General features: G+C 33.3%; 1 protein-coding gene and 1 long non-coding RNA gene across 13 annotated transcripts in view; one reads left to right on the top strand and one right to left on the bottom strand.

The window, feature by feature from the left end:
• The window catches only part of LOC128248684 (uncharacterized), a 34,575-nt gene extending 27,371 nt beyond the window's left edge, over positions 1–7,204 (bottom strand). The window contains exon 1 of the long non-coding RNA XR_008264840.2: positions 7,069–7,204. This is a non-coding gene — a long non-coding RNA (uncharacterized LOC128248684). The remainder of the gene's footprint in view (positions 1–7,068) is intronic.
• Positions 1–7,500, top strand: part of LOC106869147 (5'-AMP-activated protein kinase subunit gamma-1) — a 481,652-nt gene that overhangs the window by 257,706 nt on the left and 216,446 nt on the right. The window contains exon 1 of one of the 12 annotated variants that reach the window (XM_089357022.1): positions 5,257–5,597. The exons of the other annotated variants lie outside the window; for them this stretch is intronic. The gene's annotated coding sequence lies outside the window, so the exon portion shown is untranslated. Of the gene's footprint in view, positions 1–5,256; positions 5,598–7,500 lie in introns of those variants that run through there. 12 annotated transcript variants of the gene reach the window in all.

Raw genomic sequence — 7,500 nt, 5'->3', positions numbered from 1 at the left:
AACAGACCAATAGTATTCCTCCAACTCTAATAATCGCATCCATCCTGTCTATTTGTGAGTCAGGGACCAAATTATCCAATGAAATCTTACCTCCACCTCTGAATTTTTTTTTTTTTTTTTTGCAGAGTGTTGATCTGAGGGAAATTTAAGGGTTGTAATTTTAAAGGAGTGTGATGGGAAAGAGATATTTCGATGCTATTCCTGTCTATTCCATTCCTATAGAAGCTGGTGTTCCTTGTAAACATGTTGACCTCTGAGGTGGTCTTTAATATAATCAGACACTGACGCATGACCATAAATTTGAAGCGGGGGGGGGGAGTAATGTCAACAAAATCAACCCTAAAATGTCACAGGGAATTGGTTTATTAATCAGCTCTGCCCATATAAGCATGGCTGTGTGGTAAGAAGTTTGTTTCCCAGCCACATGGCTCCTGGTTCAGTCCCACTGTGTGGCACCTCGGACAAATGTCTTCTGCTATAGTAGTAGTAGTAGTGGTAATAATAATAATAATAATAATAATGATAATAACACCGAAAAAATACCTTAGGAATGAGAACCCAGGTTCGAAATTTCCCCAAGACCCCTGATGAAGGCTGGAGGGTATATCGGCCGAAATGTTGTGTTAACAACAAACAAAATGAGGACAAATATCTGTCAAATGTAAATAATGTAAATAATGTACAAGGCTGAATTATGCAATATCTGCAACCATTTATAAAGACAACGGTTGTTGTTTTTATAAATGGTTCTGAAACAATGTGTTGTAATATGGTGATGCATTGCAATGGATATCAAAATGTGTCAAGGAATTTTTAAAATAGCATTTTAGTCTTTAGAAAAATTTATATTAATGCTGGAGCACGTTGAAGAGTGTGTGTTTGTTATTCATAACTTCATTATAACTAGTTTAATTAATAAAACAAAGTTAGCAAAAATGTTCTAAATTTTTTTTCTTCTAAATTTTTAACTTTAAAACTTAGTCTTTCTTTGAAATTTTTTATTATTTTTTTATGTGAGCCTAGAATCTTTATTTAATCTCAAGTACACCACACACAGAGTCAAAAAACTGAGAACTGCTACAATAAAGTGAAACTGAGGAGAGATTTAGTTACTATTTCTAGCAGGCCAAACAACCACATAGAGGCTTTGTAGGTAGTGACCTAGTTGCTTGATCAATTCAACATGTGCCATAGATCTGTCTGCTCAATATGAGCTGACCCGGGGTTATTCAACAATTGTGACTTGTATTGCTTTCTCTGACTCATTTTTATACTTTTAGAGAAAGAAAGAAATGGAAGTTTGAGGTGTTCATTCATTTCCCAAAGGCATTATTAATGTAAGTGAAGTGAAACAGTTTCAAATAAGAATTGAAGCTTCCTGTCCCAGACTTGACCAAATAGGAACTTATTTCTTGCTTTACAATATACAAAACACACTTGTGACTTTTTTTTACATATTCTTAAATTCTCAAATGGTAAAGTCAATTGTATCAACCTCTGTACTTTATTTTGCTGACCCCTGGAAGAATGAAAGGTAAGTTGGCCTCAGTAGGACTTGAACCTCTTGTGCTTCTGCCAATAGTAATACCTCTTAGGTCTGTTATGAGCCCCAGGACTCATAAGGCTGGAGCTTAACCTGGTTTCCCTGGCATATGATAAGATAACAACAGTCGTCCTGGATAGGACGCCAGTCCCTCACAGAATTAACTCCCCAGTTTTTGCTGGAACTCATTTATAACAACTGAGTGAACTAGAGCAACATGAAGTGAAGTGTTTTGCTTCAGAACCCAGCACACTTCTTAGTCCAAGAATCAAAACCACATGACACCTCCACCAGTAACAACATGGTTGTAAATTATATTGATGGCAGAGTTATAAATGTAAGCCCCTTGCAAACTAAAGCCATAACTTTGTTTTCGTAATGACCTGCAGCTATTTCACTTCTCTTATGATGATAATACATTTGGGAACAAGGAAGAAACCCCAGACTTTCCATCTCCTTTTCTTCTAATAACCTTAATGCCATTCTTTTCAGCTATTTTTCTATTTTCTCAGTCCCCTTATTCTTCATCTCCTTCTCATTATTATTATTATTATTGTTGCTGTTGTTGTTGAGCTGTTGGAATTGGTAGCACACCCGGCCAAATGCTTAAGAGCATTTCTTCTGGCTTCTCACTCTGGCTCCAAATTCTTCAGAGAATGACTTCCACCTAAGGGTGGTGAGGTGGCAAAGACATTAGCACACCTGGCAAAATGCTTAGCGGTATTTTATCAGTCTTTACATTCTGAGTTCAAATTCCGCCGAGGTTGACTTTGCCTTTCATCCTTTCAGGGTCGATAAATTAAGTACCAGTTGCGCACTGGGGTCGATCTAATCGACTGGCCCCCTCCCCCAAAATTTAAGGCCTTGTGCTTAGAGTAAAAAACAAGAAAAAAAAAGAAGAATGGCTCTGTCTTTTATCCTTTTGGTGTTGATAAAATAACTACCAGTCAAGTTCTAGAGTTGATGTAATTGAATTACTTCTTGCCTCAGAATCATTGGCCTTGTGCCTAAAATTAGCAAGAATTGTTGTTGTCATTCTTGTTGTTGTTCTTGTGATGGTATTTATAGAGTCAAACAGAATGGATTTCTCACATTTATTTCTTCATGAATTTTCCTTATATTTAACAGAACTGCTTTTCCTCTGGTTGTTTTTTTTATAGGTTATGAAATAATTTCGATAAGCTCCTGTCCAATCAAATTTTATTTTCCTATCAAATCAAATGATTTTAATTAACTTTCCATTTATTTTTTTCAAAAGAAAATACAAAAGTTTAATTAAATGCTTTTTTTAATGAAAATAATTATCTTCCTTGGGCAAATTATATAACATTACACTCTGCTTACCTTATAAGATGATGAGAATGGAGCCTCTGTTTAGTGTGCTACATGGTAACACATACATACACAATGATAGTATCATATACATATACACACACACACACATATATGTACAATACATTTGTGTATGTATGTGTATATATATATATATATATATATATATATAGAGAGAGAGAGACAGATACATACATACATATGTACATACATACATACATACATACATATATATATATATATATATATAGAGAGAGAGAGAGAGAGAGAGAGAGATTGATTAATTAATCAACTGTTGCTTCGTTATACAAGGACCACAATGTAGCTTTTCCTTAGAAAATAAAATTAACTATTATTTTCTTAAATACCAATCTGAAGTAATTTTTTTTTGCGCTATAAATGCTTCGTGAAAAGGCATGAACATCACTCAGCCTCGCCTATGAGCGAAAACAAATCATTGTTGTAGTTGTTGTTGTCTAGTCAACCCTGATCAAGCAAGCTGATTAATTTTGCTCCAGATGTTACAATCCCATTTTTTTTTAGGATATCATTATCTAATGTTTCTTTCTTTTTAAGGTGATAGATTGAGAATTGAAAGGAGATTTGGCTACTATTTCTAGCAAGTCAAGCAACTTCATAAACACGTCTATCATTGATTTATTGTTGTTGTTGTTACTTTTGTTTTAGTGGGGGCAGCCATGGTAAAGTAGGGAAGATTTAGGCAAATGAAATCAACAAACTGATTTTATTTCATACTTAAACAATTAGAAGAGGTACAATGAACAAATGAATATGTTCTGTGATAAGATACTTTAGAAAACATGATGTTGTATACTTGAAAAAAAATTAATGAAAATAACTTCTATTTTTTTATCTCAGATTTCAGGTTTAATCTAAAAAAATGTGCCTCTCCCTTTCACTCATTCTTTCTTTTTTCCTCCTTTCCCTATTTTTTTTCATTATTTTTATCTTTCTCTCTTGATTCCTCTCTTTCCCAGTAAGTTTCTTTCCTTCCTTTTCTCTAAACTGGTAATCGTGGATTTCATTATATTCATTTTTGTTTCTTTTTTTTTTTGTTTGTTTTTAGTTTGATATTTTCCCATAATCTGTATTTATCATGTTACTAATCACTTGTATTGATGAAAACTGTTTTATTAATCCCAGTTGGATCGATCTGTGAACTGACTCTATTTTATTGAGAACAAATGATGTAATTGTAGGTTGTAGTTGTGGGAAACCTGGGTGAAGGAATATCCAGTTTTATGGACTAATTGCTTACTTATCTATTCAGCGGAGTGTGCTCTTTTATTTCTAGATACATAGAGGTCAGTTGCTGGAATGTCTGGCTTGGTTTCCAGTCTTATTACTTACATTGGGAACAGCAGTGAACAGAGTGTGATCTATCTTGTTATGTATATAAAGATATAGATATACAGATAGAGAGATAGACACATATACATAGACATATATATGTTATATATATATATATATATATATATATATATATATATATATATATATATATATATATAACATATATATATATATATATATATATATATATATATATATAACATATATATATATATATATATATATATATCACTGGAAAAGAAGATATAAGATTGCCAGGTTTTTGTCTCTTTCACCAAGGTCAGCGGCTATCGAACGCCGACGAAGGGAAATAACCCTGAAATCCGGATCCGTTCGTGCTGCAGGTGTTGGTGAGAGGGATAACTTCCCTTGGCAAACAGGACACAGTCGTGTGTCGATAAGCCAGCTGGAGGAGATGTCCTCCTGGGGCTAAAAGCAACAGTAACATCCACCCCTAGGGGTCAGCCACACTTAAGTGGCAATATACTACACTATATATATATATATATATATATATATATATAGTGAAGGTGTATGGCTCAGTGGTTAGAACGTCAAGCTTACGATTGTGAGGTTGTGAGTTCGATTCCCGGACCAGGCTGTGTGTTGTTGTCTTGAGCAAGAAAAATTCTTTCATGTTGCTTCAGTTCACTCAGCTGTAGAAATGAGTGAAGATAGATGGATTGTACCAGGGGCTGGCCATGGTTGAGCACTGTGCTGGGATTGTTATTGGAGTTATGCTTGAATAAAAGCGACAGGATCGTAAGGGAAAGATATATATATAAAAGAAATGAGTAAAAACTTTTGGGGACAGAAATGTGAGATAAAATAGACAAGGGGAGACGAGGAAGGCAAATCAGACCTAAGGAGAGAAAGGAGAGTGTAAATGAAAGGTAGAGAAAGTTACAAAAGGAGATAAAGAAGAGAATAAACAAGGGAGACAGAGAAGATACATTGAAAAGAAAGGAAGAGCAAGAAAAAGACAGAGAGAGGGAGAGAGAGAGAGAGAGAGAGAGAGTAAAATAAATGAAAAGTCACAAAGAAAGTGGGTTTGTGTGTATAAGTAGAAAAAAAAATAAAACAAAAAAATAGTAAAACAAAGAATGACAACACAAAGAACAACACTAAGACTGCCAAAATGTGAACTTGCAATAATCCAAAATGCAAAGCAGCAAAAAAAAAAAAAAAAAGAGAGAAAACAACTTACACAAAAAAAAAGTGAACATTAAAAAAAAGTATAGAGAAGAGACTAAATGATATTATATCCCATGGTGGACAAATCACCATTTTCTACGTCGATCTTAAAAGTTTTTCCAGGAATTTATTGGTGCTACATCTCAGCATTTCTGTAAGTACTGTGGATTATTTCTTTAGATTAACTATTTTTTTGTGCTTCCATATCTATCAGAGCCTTTCTTTTATTTTTTTTTTTGCACCTTTATGTCTATTTGAGCTGAGTTTATCTTAGTTTTTGTGCTTCGATATTTATTTGAACCTCTTTTGTCTGTTTTGTCCTTCAATCTCTGTCTAGTTCTGGCTTCTACTCTTTCGTGTTTCAATATCCATTTGAACCCACCTCGCTTAGTTTTCTTTTTCTGCTTCAGTATCTATTTCATCCTAAGTTATTTAGTTTTTCACTTCAACATCTACCTGAGCCAAGCTTCAAACTTTCTGGGCTTTGATATCCAACTGAGCTAAGCTTATCTACTTTTTCGATGTTGTTATCAGGGCTTAACTGTTCTCTGTTTTCCTTTTAATTAAAAATCTTTATCTGTGGACATTTTAAGTTTTTAAAAGAATATAAAATACAGCAGAGCCACCTTTTAATATTTTTGTAGTTATTGCTTTCATTGTTGTTGTAGAAGTGGTTATTGTTGTTGCATTCCTTTTGTTGTTGTTGTTGTTGTTATTTTTTTTTTATAGTAATATCTTTATCGTTAAAAAAGCTGTACTTTACAAAAATGAAAGTTCACCAATGTCACTTGTTGAATGCATGAATAAACCAAACAATCACAAGTTTTCCTTTCCTTCTGAATTCATTGCCTTATGCCCATATAAGGTATGCCTAGTTATGTTAATCCCTCCTATTGTACCACTGATGTCTGCCAGACAGCTTTTCCAGCAAATGAAAAGCTTCTATGTGGCCAGTCAGCTTGCTAGAAATATCAACTGAATCTTCCTCGAATCACACCTTACTGTCTTAAATAAGGAAGGATTTATTAGACAATGTCATCCACGGTATACAAAAGGCTGTGATAATCGTGGATTATACATTTTTGGTTAGAATTTTCCTCACTCAGAACCAACCCAGGGCTAAACTGCATTTATTTATTTGCAAGAAATTTTGTATTCAGAATGACCTAATTTACAAAATGAGACCCCACTGCCTCTCTCTCTGTAGTTCAAAATGAGGTCATGAAAAATATTTTTAGAATATTTAAAAACATGATTTATAAATTAAATGAAACGACAGCAAAAACATAATTCTAGTAAACAAAGTTTGAAGGGAAGAGATTTGATCCTTTTTTTTTTTATTTTTTTGCTGTTGACTCTGTTTTGATTCCTTTGCAGAACAAATTAGGTTGAAAAACAATGACCTAATTTTTGTTTAGTAACTGCTGGTAGTAAATAATAATAATAATAATAATAATAATAATAATAATAATAATAATAATCTCCTGTATTATCCACCGGGACAGTAGATGAGGGGCAAAATACAAAGACAGACGTAAAGTGTGGGGATTTATACAGGGTGGAATGAAAAGATAAAAAAAATAATGAAAAATAAATAATAAACTCATAGATACGCTTTCACTCACCTTTCAATAAATTCACTTGAGGACAGCACCTCCCTCACTTTCCTTTCCAAGTGAAGCTTTAAAAAGTTGTTAGGGTAGGGCAGCATTTAAACATACTTCACATGTTTCTGGTTGTTGTTGATGTTGTTTGTATGAATTGTTGTTGGTGGTGATGTTGTCATAGGGAACGCCTGTGTTGTTGATATTGTTGTTTATTGTTTATTATGATTGTTACCATTTGTAAACTTGTTATTCAAGATGCTGCTCGTATTGATAATGATTTTTTAAAAACTGTTGATTATAATAATGTTATTTGATGAAATGAAATAATATTGTTAATGCTGGTGTTTAATTCTTGTCAAAAACACCACTGGGCTAATAATTTTGATTTGTCATTTCTCTCAGAAGATGTAAACTTTTCTTTGTCTATTGAGATTCAGGTGTTTATTTTTT

The sequence above is a fragment of the Octopus bimaculoides genome, chromosome 9 (genome assembly GCF_046866305.1).
Source record: "Octopus bimaculoides isolate indiv1 chromosome 9, ASM4686630v1, whole genome shotgun sequence".
Lineage (NCBI taxonomy): Eukaryota > Metazoa > Mollusca > Cephalopoda > Octopoda > Octopodidae > Octopus > Octopus bimaculoides.
Note: the sequence above shows the minus strand (reverse complement) of the source record. Positions and strands in the feature narration are given on the sequence as shown.